General features: G+C 46.4%; 1 protein-coding gene across 1 annotated transcript in view; it reads left to right on the top strand.

Moving 5' to 3' along the window:
- Positions 1 to 8,499: 8,499 nt before the first annotated feature.
- The window catches only part of CEMIP (cell migration inducing hyaluronidase 1), a 172,571-nt gene continuing 165,573 nt past the window's right edge, over positions 8,500 to 15,497 (top strand). The window contains exon 1 of the mRNA XM_017886831.1: positions 8,500 to 8,772. The gene's annotated coding sequence lies outside the window, so the exon portion shown is untranslated. The remainder of the gene's footprint in view (positions 8,773 to 15,497) is intronic.

The following is a 15,497-nucleotide window of genomic DNA, read 5'->3' as shown; positions in this document are numbered from 1 at the left end:
ATTATTATTATTATTATTATTATTATTATTTTCTTTTTGAGATGGAGTCTCACTCTGTCACCCAGGCTGGAGTGCGGTGGTGCAATCTTGGCTCACTGCAACCTCCGCCTTCTGGGTTCAAGTGATTCTTCTGCCTCAGCCTCCAGAGTAGCTAAAATTACAGGCACACGCCACGAGGCCCAGCTAATTTTTTTGTATTTTTAGTAGAGACGGGGTTTTGCCATGTTGGCCAGGCTGGTCTTGAACTCCAGACCTCAAGTGATCTGCCCACCTCAGCCTCTCAAAGTGCTGGGATTACAGGCATGAGCCACCACACCCAGCCAGATTATAATATTATAATTTTACTGGACCTCTTCTATGTTTAGATACATTGCCTACAGTATTCAGTACAGTAATGTGCTGTACAGGTTTGTAGCTTAGGAGAAATAGACTATACCATATAGCCTAAGTATGTAGTAGGCTGGACCATCTAGGCTTGTGAAAGTACATGCTATGATATCCACACAATGATGAAATCGCCTAACAATGCATTTCCCAGAACGTATTCCCCTCATGAAGTGATGCATGACTGGGTATAGATATATGAGAGGGGATTTATGAAGGGGATTGGCTCACACAATTATGGAGGCTGAGCGGTTCCACCACAGGCTGTTTGTAAGCTGGTGACCCTGGGGGGCCAGTAGGGTGCCCCAGTCCAAGTTCAAAAGCCTCAGAACTGGGGAAACTGATGGTGTAACTATCAGTTGGGGACCAAAGGCCTGAGAACCAAGGGGCCAGTGGTGCAAGTCCTGGAGTCCCAAGACTGGAGAGGCTGAAGTTCATATCTGCAAGGACAGGAGGAGGTGAATGTTCTAGGTCCTGGAGAGAGAGAGAGAAAGAGAGAGGGGGAAAAAATGCTTTTGTCTCCTTTTCTATTTTATCCATGCCCTCAGCTGTTTGGATGGTACCCACCCACACTAAAGGTGGATCTTCTCCACTCAGTCCACCAACTCAGATGCCAATCTCCTCTGGAAACAGCCTCACAGATATTCAGAAGGGATGCTTTACCAGCTCCCTAGGTTTTTTGTTTGTTTGTTTTAGAGATGGAGTCTTGCTCTGTTGCCCAGGCTGGAGTGCAGTGGCGCAATCTCGACTCACTGCCACCTCCTCCTCCCAGGTTCAAGCAATTCTTCTGCCTCAGCCTCCTGAGTAGCTAGGGTTACAGGTGCCCACCACCACACCCAGCTAATTTTGTATTTTAGTAGAGACGGGGTTTCACCACATTGGCCAGGCTGGTCTTGAAATCCTGACCTTGTGATTCACCTGCCTCAGCCTCCCAAAGTGCTGGGATTACAGGCGTGAGCCACCGCACCCAGCCCTCCCTAGGTATTTTTTAATCCAGGCAAGTTGACATGTAAAAATAAGCATCACACAGGGGAAGGGAATTGCCTGAGAGCAGAAACTGATCTAGTGACAGCTTAAATACAGCCCATTCCCATGCTGCTGCACTTTGTACGCTTTGAAAAGCAGGTAGGCCGGGCGCGGTGGCTTACACCTGTAATCCCAGCACTTTGGGAGGCCGAGGTGGGTGGATCACGAGGTCAGGAGATCGAGACCATCCTGGCTAACACAGTGAAACTCCATCTCTACTAAAAATACAAAAAATTAGCCGGGCGTGGTGGCAGGCGCCTGTAGTCCCAGCTACTCAGGAAGCTGAGGCAGGAGAGTGGCGTGAACCCGGGAGGCAGAGCTTGCAGTGAGCCGAGATTGCGCCACTGCACTCCAGCCTGGGCAACAGGGCTAGACTCTGTCTCAAAAAAAAAAAAAAAAAAAAAAGAAAGAAAAAAGAAAAGAAGGTAAAGGATTTCATGGTACTATAAAAAAAATTATGCTTATGTTGTTGTCATTGAAACCATGAGGCGTGCACATTCTAGCTAAGGGTATTGGCAAGTCTACTCCTTGATTATCTGTGGATGAGCTAGAGTACCTAAATAGCATTTTACCTATCCAGATGGCCCCTGAACAACCTGAGTTTGAACTACATGGGTCCACTTATACATGGATTTGTTTCAATAAATATATTAGAACGGTTTTTTGGAGGTTTGTGTCAATTTGAAAATACTTTCAGATGAACCTTGTAGACTAGAAATAATAAAAAATTAAGAAAAAGTTAGGCATGTCACAAATGCATAAAATATGTGCAGATACTAATCTATTTTATTATTTACGACTATAAAATATACACATATCTAGAATAGAAAGTTAACATTTATCAAAACTTATGCACACACTTATAGACCGTACATGGCACTGTAAGTCCAAAGAAATGCAAATATAAAGATGTAATATTAAACCATAACTGCATAAAATTATCTGTAGTACACGCTGTGCTACTGTAATGATTTCATAGCCACCTCCTGTGGCTATTGTGGTGAGCTCAAGTGTTGTGAGTATCCGCTTAAAACGCCCTGTGACGCTAATCATCTCCGCATGAGCAATTGTTTCTCCAGTAAATTGCGGATCTCAATGGAAAGTGATCTCTTGTGGTTCTTGTGTATTTTTCATCCTCTTTAGTGCAATACCGTAAACCTTGAATAACACCATGCCTCTACTGAAGCTGGAAAGGCTCCCAAGAAGCAAAGAAAAGTCATGACATTATAAGAAAAAGTTGAATTGCTTGATATGTGTCATAGACTGCAGTCTGTAGCTGTAGTTTCCTGACATTTCAGAGGATTCATCTTGAAAACAGACATGTAAACTTATGGTATTGATATAGTACAGTACTATAAATGTATTTTGTCATCCTTCTGGTTTTCTTAATAACATTTTATTTTCTGTAACTTCTTTTATTGTAAGAATGAAGTACATAATACGTATAGCATACAAAATATGTTTGTTATCGGTGAGGATTCCGGTCAACAGTAGGTTATCGGTAGTTCAGTGTATGAGGAGTCGAAAGTTATACTTGGATTTTCTACTGTGCTGGGAGTTGGTGCCCCTAACTCCGCATTGTTCATGGCTTAACTGTATTTTATTTTTTAAGACAGGAGTTTCTCCTTGGGATTATCATATGAATTGTAATGAAGAAATGTTTATTTATTTGTATGTCTACTGAGCATCTACTCAGGTTGTCATTGTGCTGGTCTGGGAACAGAAAGATAGGTAAGATGCATCCCTATTCTCCAGTGCTCACAGCTGGAGGTGGGGAGGCAATGGAAGACACGCAGGATTGGGGAGATCAGAAAAGGTTTCCCAGAGACAGTGACATTTGAGTTGGGTCTTGAAGCATACCTTCCCATGTGCCATGCAAAAAGAAATAAGAACTCTGGAGAAGTGCTCAAATTTTCCTGAAATGCACACATGGGAGTGTTCAGAATGCTGAAACCAGTAACAGGGGAGTGATTATATAAATTATGTCCATATTAGGAAATGGCATGACACTGTAAAATAATGTGGAAAGAAATTTAAGACTGGGCGTGGTGGCTCAGCCTGTAATCCCAGCACATTGGGAGGTGGAAGCAGGTGGATAGTTTGAGCCCAGGACTTCGAGACCAGACTGGGTAACATGGGAAATCCTGTCTCTTCCAAGAGTACAAAAATTAGCCAGTCTCATAGTCCGGTTTCAAAATATATAAATAAATAAATAGATTAAAATTTTTTAAAAAAGGAAAAAAATTATTAAAATGCTAAAAAATGAATAAATGTTTTAAAATTTTAAAAGAGATTTAAAATGCAGGGAAATGTGTTTGATATATTATTAAGTGAAAAAACAGGCTTATTATTATATACAATTTGGCATTTAAAATTATTTACATTTTTCCTTTTTTTTTAAGAGACAGGGTCTCTCTATGTTGGTCAGGCTGGAGTGCAGTGGCTATTTACAGCCCTGATCACAGTACACCACAACCTTGAATGATTCTTCTGCCTCAGCTTCCTGCGTAGCTGGGGCTATAGGCTCAGGCCACCACACCCAGTTTTGAATTTTTGACTAGGTAATAATTCACTTAGTTCAAAAAGAAAAAAATCACAAAAAAGCACATAAGGAAAAGTTGACCTCCCACCCCTCTTCCATCTTCCCACCCCTCAAAAAAAATCAATTGCCAAACAGGAAACCATATTGTTAGTTTCTTGTGTGTCATTCTAGATAATTTCCTATGCATCCATAAATAACTGCAAATACAGAGTATTTTTCCTCCCCTTCCTTTTTGCACAAGTGGCAGTGTGCAGACATATCCTATATACATTGCTCCACACTTTAACTTTTTATTTTATTACATAAAATTTACCCTATTCCTGGCCAGGCACAGTGGCTTATGCCTGTAATCCTAGCACTTTGGGAGGCTGGGTTGGACAGATCACTTGAGGTCAAGAGTTCGAGAACAGCCTGGCCAACATGGTGAAATCCCATTTCTACTAAAAATACAAAAATTAGCTGGGTGAGGTGGCACACAACTACAGTTCCAGCTACTCTGGAGGCTGAGGCAGGAGAATCACTTCAACCCAGGAGGTGGACGTTGCAGTGAGCTGAATTTGTGCTACCACACTCTAGCCTGGGCGACAGAGTGAGACTCTGTCTCAAAAAAAAAAAAAAAAAAAAATTATTTTAATCGTTTTTTAAACAGCTGCATAGTACTCCATCATACAGATGCAACATTATTTAATTAGCCCTACTAGGCACTTAGGCTAGTTTGTTGTTGTTGTTGTTTTACTATTAAAAATAGGGCTACAATGTATAACCTGGTGCTATTCTTTTCACACACTATAGCTGTAAGATAAATTCCTGGAATTGCTGAGTCAAACATTATGTATGTTTTCATAAATCTTGTCAAACTGCCCTCACAGGTTGTACCAATGTAAGCTTTCATCAGTGATGTATGCAAAGGTTTACTCTCCACCCCTACTGGCCTCCCCTGCAGCAGAGGTAGTATCAAACTTTTGGATTTTTGCCAGCCTGACAGGTAGTTCAGCATAGTATTAATTTGTATTTCTTCATTTATGTGCAAAGTCGAGCATCTTTTCACATGTTTGTAAACCACTTGGGTCTCCTTTTCTACTGAATGTATGTTATTTTTATAAGAAACGCTCATTCGTGTATTCATTCGTTGACAGTGGACTACATGTGGACTTTATGTTAGACACTATAGGAGCTACTATAGGGTAGATGGAACTTGAGAGACATAACCCTTGCCCTCTCAGAACATGCAATCTGATGGAAGAGAATAATTTTGAGCTAGCTCTTGAACATTTATGGAACACTTACATACGTTATCTATTTGTGCAACTACATATGTAACTTATACCTGGAAAAATGCTTGACTATGTACTGAAATTAACAGAAATAATTTTTGAGTAGAAGTAATTTTTTTCTTTCCTTTGTGTTTTCTGTATTTTCAAGCTTTTGTAATGTACATACATTATGTTTGATGTTAGGTAATTTCTTTTCTCTTTGTTCATTGTTTAAGTTTTTCAAGGTTGGTTGGTTGGTTGATTTTTTTTACAGGGTACATGTATGATTTTTTGCAATTAGAAAAAAGGAAATAAATAATAATAAGACATCATACATACACCGTTTACCTATGTTTTAGATACAAATAAAACACAGGAAAGAAGAGTTCTTTCTCTAGAGTGATGGTGAGTTTGAAGAGGAAGATGTAGAAATCCACTTTCAGAGCTGGGATTTGCTGTCATAAATTCCAGCACAGGCCTTCACTCACCAGAAAAACGGAGGACCTGTCTCTCCTCAGCTCGGCAGCCTCTTCTGTGTCCAAGACAGGAATCCAACAGCTCTGAGGGCTGGAAATCTGGCCTCGGGACCCAGGCCTGGGAATTTCCCTTTTCTGATGCCAGCTTCAGGCCCAGTGTCTAAGGGCGACCCCTATTGGTAGAACTTAAATATGCTCATTCGTGAGTTGCTTCTCCAAGATGCCCAATTCAGTTTTAATTTTTTGTGGGTCTGCTGGAAACCTTGAGGCCCACAGCCCACTCACACACTACCCTAACTACATCCTGCTTCCCTTTTCTCCTTGTTCCCCACCCATCTACTCCAGGTTTTCCTGGACAACTGGGTCTGGAGACTTGGCCTATGGAGCCACAGGTGTGGCCAACCTTTTAAACAGTAATAAGGCAGGCTACTGTAGGGGCAGGTGCTGGCTTTGCTGATCAGTAGGTGGAGTGTGAAGGTCCTTGTTTTAGGGAACAGATGTGGCATCCTGTCAGCAGACTGAGGATGCCAGACTTGGGCAGCTTGAGGCAACAGTGAGCAGGCAGGCCATTCTACTGCACGAGGATGTAGGTGAGGGGGCTGTATCCCACCTGAGGAAGGTGGGCTGGAGGCAAATGCAAAGAATGGAGGAATGGCAGACTTTCTGGGTGGGAGGTCACACCATTGATGGGCACTTCCCTTCTCTCTGGAGACTCTCTGCTGGGAGATTTCGGCGAGAACCAGAAAACCAGCACAACCTTTCCTGACCAGCTCTTTCCTGTCTCTGCATTTATAAGAGCAAGACCTTGGATTGGTGAAGTGTGGGTAGTAAATCCGCCAGTGTCATGTTGCTATATTTATCCATAAAGAATTACCCGGCACGCCCCGTTCATCACTGAATGCTGAATGGCAGTGCTGAATAGAGAACTGGCTGGAGAATCTGGTTTTAGACATGCGGAGCCTGTTTGTAATTCATCAGCATTGCTCTTTTCTCTTGGGCATCGGTCTGTGATAAAGAAAACTGGATACAAGAGGAATGTGCTGGGCATTTCAGTGCTTTGAGAAAACATGACAAAGCACTTCTCAGGGCCCATCCCTAGACAGGACCCTGCCTTTACCACTTCATCTCCCAGATGCCTGTGGAGCCAGCCCCTCACCAGAGAGCTGTCTGGCTCCACTCAGGCCTCAAATCTACTGCGTGTTGATGGAAAATCCTGCATGTCGTGCCAAATAAGGCTGATTCAAGGCCGACCTTTCTCCATTTGGGCCAAATGCCCAGCATCCCCAAACCCCTAACACACCACTGTTTGTGGGTCTGCTTTCCGGGGGCTTCTTAAGGAAGAAAAAAATAAACAGGAATCATGGTGAGGACTGGGGAGGGGCCCTGAGGGCGGGGAGGGGGCTCCATTTAATTTGGCTGGAAAGAAAAGGCTGGGGAGGAGGGCTTGCCATTGGATCCAGTTCATTACTTCCCAATAAATCAAAGAAGGGCTGAGAATCCTGACTGCCATCCCCAGTAAGGATCAAGTTCAGCTTTCTGGAAGAGGCCTAGAGGTGGATAACAGCACTTCCCGGTTTAACCAGGTGACAAACGCTTCTGCTTTAGCCCAGGGGACATGATTACAGACTTTCACAGCTTTTGCCGACCACAGCCTGGCCTTAAAGTCCAGACCTAGATTCCCGAAGCTAGTGTGTACCGCACAGAATGGAGACCTTGCCTGAGGAGGTAGTTCTCAGAAAACACTGGCAGGAAGGAAGAAAGAAATGTATATTCTAGGAGGCCTCTGCTAACCAGGAAAAGGGGCTGAGTCACTCTCTAAAAAGTGGAAGGGGCAGAGAGCAGCTATCAACGCCCTCATTTTACAGATTTCCTCACCTCCCTGCAAAAAAACCGCCCTGAGACTCAGACAGGGGAAGTAGCTGGCCCTGGTCACACAGTAGCTTAGCGGCAGAGTTGAGAGGAGTCTCCATATGCCTTCGGGATGTGTTGTGATGAACTTTTCCTACTGATACTGTTTCCTCTGGCAGGGGAATGTCTAGACCAGTCGCACCTTCTTGCTTTGACCCTTCAGAACTTTGGCCTGTCCAATTAAAGAGGCACAGAGCCCTCCTACCCACAGGTAATGTTTCTAACTTACCGAGCACCTATTATGTGCTTAGAACTTGGACTTTAATGATCCCACTTAAGTCTCACCATTCTAGTGAGGAAGCATCACATAACCCATTTTCCTGATGAGGAAACTGAGGCTAGGAGGGGTCTGAATCCAATTTCAAACCAAGGTGGCTTTCATTGAACATCCACGCATTTTCCTCTCAGATGAACTGCTAGGCCAATACCAAAATCTCTCAGGCCACTCTTTTGCTGCTGAGTTAAAAGAGATCCTGAGACTTAGCCTGGGACCCCGACTCGCAGAGATTCTGTGGCAGGCGAAGACCTTTTCTCCTGTCGTCCACTGCCTCTTCGCCTCGGAGGACGCCCCGGGGCGCGAGCGGGGCACGAGGGACCCTGGCTCCTTGGAGGCCCGGGGACGTGCTCTCCGCGGTCAGCCGCGGCCGCTCCACCGAGTCCTGGCCTCCAGCGCCCTCACCTGGCTGCTGCGGGCGGGACTCCGCGCACCCAGGCTTAGCGGGCTCGGGTCTGCGTCTCCCAGAGCCGCCGCCAGAGCCCGCCCCGGTCCGACCCGGGCGCAGGGCCCCCGCCCCACTTGGGCAAGGCGGGGACGCGTGGAGGGAAGCTTCACTGAGGGGCGAGGGAGGGAGCTTCGGTGCCGCGCGGGCGTCAGGGGCTCCGCGGGGGAGGAGTCAGTAAAAGTGGCTATAAAAGCGGCAGCTCCGGCTGACGGCCGGGGAGCTAGCGCGCAAGCAGAGCCCAGCGCGGTGCAATCGGACCGAGCCTGGCGAGCGCAAGCGGCGCGAGGAGCCAGTGGGGCTGAGCGCGGCCAGAGTCTGAACCCCGATTTCCCAGACGAGCTACCACTCCGCTTGCCCACGCCCCGGGTGCTCGCGGCTCCTGGCGATCAGCGACCAGACGCCCGGGGCCGCTGCGCTCCTGGCCCGCGAGGCTTGACACTGTTTCGGCCACCGACCCAGAGGTAAGAGGGCCTGGCTAGGGCCGTCAGGGATGAGCTGACGGCCCATGCCACGGTAGGGAGGTAAAAAGCGGGGGCTCGCGCCTCCACCCGGCATAGGGTAAACGATACCCGCCTCAGTTTCTGTTTGTCTGTCCACCGTGTGCTGTGCAGTCTACCTCTGTCTGTCTGTTTGTCCATGCGTCTGTTGATGGGCACACGTCTCTGGCACGGACCTCTGTGGGATTTCTCTGAGATCTTGTGATGCTTTACAAGCTGCAGGTGCCGGGGGGCGCTGGAGTCCCCAGAGGGCATCCAGAGGGGGCAGACTCCTGCTTTCCGTAGATTTTTCCCCTTCTGAATGGCACCTGGGGCTTGAGCCCGGGAGAGTGTCTCACCGAGGAGGGAGTATCACAAGGGTCAGGTCTCGGTGTCCTGCCGACTGGGGAGCCAGCTCAGGCTGAGCGCTAGCGGGCGTGCGCCTAGCAACAGGTCTGCGCCCTGCTGCTCCTGCCTCAGCACGCTCTTCCTCCCGGTTTTCTTCGCCTCCCAGTGCCTCTGGGACAGCGCTAGGCACCCAGCGACGCGCTGGCGCGGGGCCGAGCTGAGGCAATTGCAATGTTAGATGAACCCGGGATCCTCTGCTGATGTTTAGACTGAGATTCCATACGTGGCATCACTGGAAGAAGGTTTGGTGGTCCCTGGCAAAGGACGTCGGCTGCAAGAAAGGTCGCGTTAGGTTGGGAGGAAAGGCAGAGTCCTGGCTGAGCGCTGGCCAGGTCTCCCGCTCCCCGTTCTGGCAATGAGGGCCAGTGACATTCTGGAATGGACCCCGCGGGATGCGTGTGCTCATGAGAGAGGAGCGCGATGCGCCCTGGGTCCTCAGCCGCAGACACTCTCCGCGACAGCCGCTGTTCCTCAAGTGTCGGACGCTACGGCAGTCCCAAGGAGCTCCGCCAGCTGCCGGGTTTGAGGTCCTGAGTCCTTCTCCAAGCAGCCAACGCTACCCACAGGTAAGAACTCCCTTTAAAAACTAACCTTTTGATGTGTGAACCAGTGCCTGGCTGCAGCCCCATCCCGGGGACAGTGACCCGGGGAGCGCGTCTCTCCATCCCTGCGGTCTGGAAAGTGATCCAGGGCGCGCCCGAGGGCGGTGAGCCGGCGGCTCTGCGTGCCCAGGCGCGACGCCACCATGGACAGCTCCCAGCCACTTCCTCCACTTGGGGTCTGTGGCCCTGGGTCTCCGGGGAAGTCGTGCGCTTTCTTCCCAGACCCAAGGCGTTGGGGCGCTGGGACAGAGGAAAGGGATTGATAGTCCGAGGGGGCCCTCGGTATTACCACTCAGGAGGCAGCCCAGTCCTCAGGAGTCTGTGGTTTCTGACCACGTCCTAGCTGAGTCGGCAGGTGGCTTTCTACAGGACCTCCCAGAGGCACTCTGTGGTTCTCTGGCTTTTCTATGACACCACGGAGACACCTCAGAGCTGTTAGGAAAGCGCGACCCCTGAGAATCCGACCCAGGCAGTGAAATAATGCCAGATACAATTATGCCAGACATAATTAGGGATCCAGCTCAAACTGTTTTCTGTGTAGGGCACAGGTTCATGTGTTCCATCAAATTAAATTATTTATTTAGTAAATATGGTATTGGGAGGATATATTAGTTTCATGATTAATGACAGAATGGAGAAGAAATCAAATAGAACAAGTTTATAGAGAATGCAACCGGACGTATTTGCAAAAGCAACTATGCTTTTCTGATCCTAACAGTTTTGTTCAAAGCCCATGACATTCTTAAAGCAATTTCCAAAGGCTCCTGTTTAGCCCAGTAGATGACTTTTCAAGTTGGTTACTTGAAACAGGGTGGAAAAACCTGTAGGGTTTAATCTGTGCACCAAATTAAAGATCTCCCTCCTCTGGTAAGAAATGACACTGGATGGGGCTCTTTTTGTCATTTCCACCCATACAGAAGTGCGTATCTTCCTTTATTTTAAAATTACAAGAAACCCAGGTCTGCTTTTTTGGTGGCTGACAAGGGCCCATGGAAAGTAAAAACAATTAAACACCTCTTATAAAAAAATTTTGAGACAACATCTGTGACTTTGGGAAAGTTGCTCAAATGTTTTGTGCCTGTTTGCTGATCTGTAAACTGGGAATAATGCAATCCCATCTTGTAGGGTTGCTGTGAGAATTACAGTAATTGGTACAATATAAAGCATTTAATCCAGTGGCGAGCACAGAGAAATCTTTTAAAATGGTAGCAATTACAGATATATTTTAAAGACAGTTGTGCATTTCTTTTGAATTATGTTCACCAACCCTTTGCCCTCTCTCTTAACCTAGTAACTGTTTGATAGGGACTCCATCTTCACTTTATTTTGCATCCAAGAACTTGTTGATGGAATTGATGAAAATTCTGGAGTTGATCACAATGCAAAAAAATTCTCATTTAAAGACAAATGGAAGAATTTTTATGTGATAAAAATCAGTCAACTGTTTTCCCCTACCTATACTACTTGGAGGAAAGATAAAAGTAAGTCATTTTCAAAATATTATCACAGCCCTCTGGTTCAGATGATCAGTTCTTCCTGATTGTTCTCTCACGAGATTGCAAAGTCTTCTAAGAGGCTTTGTTGTCTTTCTGGGAGTGAAGTACTCTTGGGCATTGATGGGGAGTGGCCTCCAAGGCCTGGTTTCTAGATCACTCCAGGATGAAAGCTTTATGGAGTGGAACTTTATCCAGGGATTCACTGAGTGGTCATTGCCAAGCAGGAAGCACCTTACTTCATGCTTGAGCCTTGCTTAGGTGTGAGATTCTGACCAAGACACTTGCTCTGCCCAGAGCAGTGGGCACTTATTTGATCCCAGCTGGACTGGAGGGTCCTCTCCAGCTCTGCATTTCAGGGTTCTGTCTGGTAGACATCACTAATACATGACACACCACAGAAGTTTGGAGAATGCAATTATATAGTACCCAATCTTCCAGTTAGAGTTTTTTTTTTTCCACAAAAGTGTGTGCATGTGCGCATGTGAGTGTTTTTATCCCTGTCAGTTTTACATTCTGGTGCTCTTAGATTTTTATTCTTCTCCTCCTTCTACTCTTAATAGCTCAGAAGGAATCTTAGCTTCTTCCATCTAAAAGGATTGGAGTCGAAGAATACATGCTACAGATGCTCAGAATCTTTCTATGAGATTACTGATGACAAGAATAGAGCAGGAGGACATGGGGCCTTGGATGACCTTGAATTCCTGACTGTCTTCTGTGGACTCCTATGCAGATTCCAGTTTCCAGCATACATTTGGCTTTCTGGTAAGTAAACTATTGAACTTCAGGACACTCTTGGAGTGAAGGGCCAGTGAGGGGAGGAACTGTCATGAGAAGTGGTAGAAACGAGCTCTTCATCAGTTCTGTGGCATTCTACCTGTTGCAGCAGGACCTGAATCCTCAGGACAGACAGATCCAATGGCAAGAGTGGCATTCAGTGGGGAAGGCCAGCAGGATGAAAGGGGTGAATTCAATTATTCTCATCAGCCTCTTTTGAAGCCTGCTGCTTAAGTGACCTCTTTTTAGCACCTTCTGTGGTATTGGCAGAATATCACAATTTGATGGATTAAATGCAATTTGCATATTTGCATTTGCAGTTATAGCTCAAAAGAGAAATGCAAACATGTAGGCTGGGTTCCTAAATGGGAACAAAGTTAAGTTTGTGAGCTGCATCCACAAGATTGCACATCTTTTCAAAGTATGCATAGACTTTTCAAAGTCTGGACTACACATCTCTTTCTACATGATGGCACATATCCAGATGTTTGATCTTATCAGGGTAAAGCATCAGCTATCTCTTACCACTTGGTTTTTGGCCATTATCTGGAGGCACTTTCAATTTCCTCTGGACAGTGAATAGGAAAGGATCACATTGTTACTCTCTTGTATCTGGTTGGGTTGGCAGGAGGCTGGAAGTGGCAGTGGGTGCCAGGAGAGACTTCTCAGTGGTGGATTCCTGTCTACCATTTCGTAAGCTATTCAACTGGGCCTGACCCCCCTTTCCCTAAAGTCTAGCAGGTGGAAACTTTGCTAATTTGAGTAGGATGGTGACTATCATGATGACTTTTATTAAAGCTGCACCTCTTTGCTTTAGCCACTCTCTTCAGGGGCCATCTTATCATCTCTGGTAGACCCCCTAGTCCTTCTTTTTCTTCTGTGTGCCCTGGCACCAGGCTTTGTTCAAGTTTGGTTCTTCAGAAGGGAGGCTGCTTGCAGAGAAATGTCATCAAATATACATTTGCTGTCTGCTTAGTTCCCTTGGTGTCAGGAAACACACATGCCCACCCAGAGGGAGAGGAGCTGCTACTCCTCTCTGCCCCTGTCATTTTTTAGGGCCTGTCCCTAGGCTCAGCTTGACTCCAGGAATCTGAATCCACCCTTCCCTCCCCACCCCTGCAGGTGAGTGAGCCCTGGGGAGCACAAGCAGGCAGGCCTTCCTTGCACAGGCACCTGCTCAGAGCAAGGAGCTGGAGAGCCTAGCTCCTTGCACTAGGATGTCTTTGAGTCTTCTGGAAGGGCAGTTGTATCAGGGGTTTAGATGCAACTTCAGTTTAAAGTGCTTTGCCCAGACTTTGAAAACCTTTGAAGACCAGGTCTTTGAAAGCCCTGTGAATTTCTTTCTCTCCTGTCGGTAGGAGAGCCACACCATTAGACATTTTCTGGTATGGAGAAAGCACATCTAGATAGCTGTTCTGGCATGGAAGGTGTCCATGCCAGATTGCTGTCTCACCTGTTTTTAGACATCACACAGAGCGGAGAGGGCCACCGGCTTCCCCAGGAGCCTGCTGCACTCTTTGGCCCTCTCTGAGGTGAGGAGTTCATGCTGTTCTCCAGAGTCTTTGTGGCTGTAAGGTATGCACCCAGCCCTTGGGACAAGGAAAGTACAGTGGCCTGGAGGACAGGCACCCTTTTCTGTGGCTCTGCCAGTCAGGAAAGATGGGAACCGTTGGAGTGTTCCTTGGGGACTGCTTTATGGGTGCCAGTCACTGTGACTGTACTCCTTGCCTGGACTATCAACCAGGACCTGGGCAGGTTCCTCGACTTCTCTAGTCCTTTCTTTAGGGGTTAGGTTAGACCAGTGCTTCTTAGACTTAAAATATGCCAGCAAATCATAGGGGCACGTGTTAAAGTGAGAGTTATGATTTGGCAGATCTGAGATAGGGCCTGAGAGTCCACATTTCCAACATGCTCCCAGGTGATGCTGCTGGTTCACAAAGCTGCCTTCAAGCCGTGGGGGCCTATGTCATTATGACATTGACGACTTCCTGTGATTCTGATTCCAATTCTTTTTGGTGTAATTTACGTCAGTTCCTGTTGTCCGAGTTGAGGAAGCCCAGCTGGTCTGTGCCCTCCTAATGACCTTATAATGACCCTTAAAATTCTTGGAGATAATTATTGTCGCCCCTAAGCCATCTTATCAGCAGACTAAATATCTTGGCCCCCTTTAAGTTTCCACTTTTCCCTGTCATAATAAATTTTCCAAAGCTCTCTGGATTGAACTACTTTTAAGTGCAAAATCATTGTGCAAATGGCAATTTATCTTTGCCTGGCAGAGGCATTTGAATGTAATTTTGGTGGTATTAAGAGATCACTCGGGGAATTTCATCTAACTCTGGCTCCAGACACTGAGAATGCATGTTTACATTTAAACAACTATTTTAGACTCCAAAGATCACAATTTCTTCTTTTTTGAACCTGAAAATGAAATTTAAGACCCAATTACCTTCCTCAACTCCCTCCCTGTGGCACTCCTGGGAGGGTGAATTGGTCATCACCAGTACATTCTGGGTAGCCCAAGATACTGGTGTGCAATTGTGTTCTGTCACCCCCCACCACAGTAGGAAGCAGAAAATAAGTTGAGTACAAGTTTTTGATAATCTTCTATGAGGCAGGCCCTGAATGAGTCACTGAGAAGGCAATTGAATACATGGTTCTTGTTCTCAAAGAACTAGCAGCCTGGTGAGGGGACAGATATCCCAGTCAGAAGTTGTCATACAGGGTGATGGGGGCTAGGACAGATTAGTCAGGAGGAGTGGAGGGCAGAAGACCCGCTGGAGAAATGAAGAAGACCATTAATTCAGCCAGAGGAGATCCGAGGAAGCTTCACTGAGGGCATGTGAGAGTCAGAAGCTCAGAAAGGCCTAAACCCCTTTCTTCCTGCAACCTCTCAGGTGCATGAAGTTTCTTACCTGCCTCAGGTGCATAAGCTCCCTTACCTGTCCAGATACATAAGCTCCCTTACTTGCATCATGTGCATAAGCTCCCTTACCTGTCCAGACTCTGGGCTACACCAGGCATAAGAGAGAGTACTTCAGAGCCACCGTTAGGCCTCTTTCCTTTAGTCTTCTACAGTAGTAATTTAAAAATTACTTGAACCACAAAATGGTTTTTTTCCAATAAAATCTTCGTAAATCCAATTTAAAAACTAGATAAGAAGTGGCTGTGGTTGGGGTTGGGAGCTGATTTTGTCTTGAGAGCTCTCAAAAAGTTCCACCGAGCTTTGTGGGCTCCAAGGAGCACAGTCTGAAAAATCTCGGTCCTGGGTCATTTCATTTTGCTTTTGGCAGTCATATCAATAGTGTTAGCTTAGTTTTATTGTGGTTTGTGTTGCTGTGTCTTTTTTCTGTTTTTTTTGTGACAAAGTCTCACTTTTGTCACCTGGGCTGGAGAGTAGTGGCATGAACACAGTTCACTGCAGCCCACCCTC

Source organism: Rhinopithecus bieti, unplaced genomic scaffold (assembly GCF_001698545.2).
Source record: "Rhinopithecus bieti isolate Rb0 unplaced genomic scaffold, ASM169854v2 scaffold_15087, whole genome shotgun sequence".
Lineage (NCBI taxonomy): Eukaryota > Metazoa > Chordata > Mammalia > Primates > Cercopithecidae > Rhinopithecus > Rhinopithecus bieti.
The sequence above is the reverse complement of the archived record's forward strand: the minus strand, read 5'-3'. Positions and strand labels throughout refer to the sequence as shown.